Source organism: Callithrix jacchus, chromosome 20 (genome assembly GCF_049354715.1).
Source record: "Callithrix jacchus isolate 240 chromosome 20, calJac240_pri, whole genome shotgun sequence".
In the NCBI taxonomy this organism is placed as follows: domain Eukaryota; kingdom Metazoa; phylum Chordata; class Mammalia; order Primates; family Cebidae; genus Callithrix; species Callithrix jacchus.
In genome coordinates, this window is record NC_133521.1 from 18,998,429 (window position 1) to 19,000,722 (window position 2,294).

The 2,294-nt window shown below is 39.6% G+C and overlaps 1 pseudogene; it reads left to right on the forward strand.

The window, feature by feature from the left end:
• The first annotated feature begins 1,801 nt into the window (after nt 1-1,801).
• LOC118149825 (small nucleolar RNA U3) lies at nt 1,802-1,901 on the forward strand (annotated as a pseudogene).
• Nucleotides 1,902-2,294: the final 393 nt, after the last annotated feature.

Consider the following 2,294-nt stretch of genomic DNA (forward strand, 5'->3'; position numbering starts at 1 on the left):
GGCCTGGCTGGTCTTGAACTCCTGACTTCAGATGATCCACCCACCTCGACCTCCCAGATTGCTGGGATTGCAGGCATGAGCCACCGCACCTGGCCCCAAAAACCATTGTTAATAAGACTGAGGACAACATCTGTATACTGTAAAGTTTTAGGGTATGTCTAAGACAGATCTTTCAATGCATAGCTGGATTAAGGTTGAATAAGGATCATTAGGTAATAGTTTAGGATTGAAGGGCAGAGCAAAGTGAGAAATTTGAGTCCGAATTTGAAAGGTCTTTAGTTGAACAGTTTGGTGTTCACTCATTTTTTCCAGGATGTTTCTAAAACTAGCAATGTTATTTGTGACTTTTATCTTCCCGGACAAGGAGTTTGTTGGACTAGAAAGTGTTACTGAAGAGTAATGTCATGTTATTAAAGATGTCCACATAGAAAGTTATTGTCATATAGCTAGTAAGCTGTACATGTGTCAGTGATTTGGTACTTGCCCCAAATATCAAGACCAAAGGCAAGCTGAAGAGAGAATACTTTTATTCACTGTGATTTATTTATTTTTTACTTTTTTATTTTTATTTTATTTTTTTATTGCATTTTAGGTTTTGGGGTACATGTGCAGAACATGCAAGATAGTTGCATAGGTACACACATGGTAGCATGTTCTGCTGCCTTCCTCCCCTTCACCCACATTTGGCATTTCTCCCCAGGCTATCCCTCCCCATCTCCCCAACCCCGCTGTCCCTCCCCTATTCTCCCCACTAGACCCCAGTGTGTAGTACTCCCCTCCCTGTGTCCATGTGTTCTCATTTTTCATCAACCGCCTATAAGTGAGAGTATGTGGTATTTCATTTTCTGTTCTTGTGTCAGTTTGCTGAGAATGATGTTCTCCAGATTCATCCATGTCCCTACAAATGACATGAACTCATCATTTTTGATTGCTGCATAATATTCCATGGTGTATATGTGCCACATTTTCCCAGTCCAGTCTATCATCGCTGGGCATTTGGGTTGGTTCCAGGTCTTTGCTATTGTAAACAGTGCTGCAATGAACATTCGTGTGCATGTGTCCTTATAGTAGAACGATTTATAGTCCTTTGGATATATACCCAGTAATGGGATTGCTGGATCAAATGGAATATCTATTTCTAAGGCTTTGAGGAATTGCCACACTGTCTTCCACAATGGTTGAACTAATTTACACTCCCACCAACAGTGTAAAAGTGTCCCTATTTCTCCACATCCTCTCCAGCATCTGTTGTCTCCAGATTTTTTAAAGATCACCATTCTAACTGGTGTGAGATGGTATCTCAATGTGGTTTTGATTTGTATTTCTCTAATGACCAGTGATGATGAGCATTTTTTCATGTTTGTTGGCCTCATGTATGTCTTCTTTTGTAAAGTGTCTGTTCATATCCTTTGCCCATTTTTGAATGGGCTTGTTTGTTTTTTTTCCTGTAAATCTGTTTGAGTTCTTTGTAATTCTGGATATCAGTCCTTTGTCAGATGGGTAAACTGCAAAAATTTTTTCCCATTCTGTTGGTTGCTGATTCACTCTAGTGACTGTTTCTTTTGCCATACAGAAGTTGTGGAGTTTGATTAGTTGCCATTTGTCTATTTTGGCTTTTGTTGCCAATGCTTTTGGTGTTTTGGTGATGAATTCTTTGCCTACTCCTATGTCCTAAATAGTTTTGCGTAGATTTTCTTCTAGGGTTTTTAGGGTGCCAGGTCTTATGTTTAAGTCTTTAATCCATCGGGAGTTAATTTTAGTGAAAGGTGTCAGGAAGGGGTCCAGTTTCTGCTTTCTGCACATGGCTATACTTTCAGGGATCATTTCTATAGTGTGTTCGTTGTGATTTAAATACATTATTTTAGAAAAAAGTTACAAAAACCTGTGGTTATGTGAACAGGTGCCCAAGCTACTTTCATGATTTGGAAGGAGCCCAAGAAAGTAACGTTTTAATTTCCTTAGCTTCATGATAAATGTCAGGAATCAGACTCTTGACCACTGTGTTACCTTACCACGCCCCTACCCCACCCCTGAACCTGATTAAAATAAAGAGATTTAGCTCTAGTCTAAGGCAGGTGGATTGAAAAACAAACTTGAGCAAGGCTGTATTAAAACCAAAGGCTATATTCAAGGAAGCCTCTAATCTGAATTCTGTGATGGCAACAAAGAACCACCACCCTTGACTCTTCTCCTCTCCACCTGCCCCTGCCAGGTCCTTTTAATGCATATACAATTTTTCTGGTAACATGAGCACTTCAGTAATCAATGCCCTTTAGCATGGTAAATAGATATAA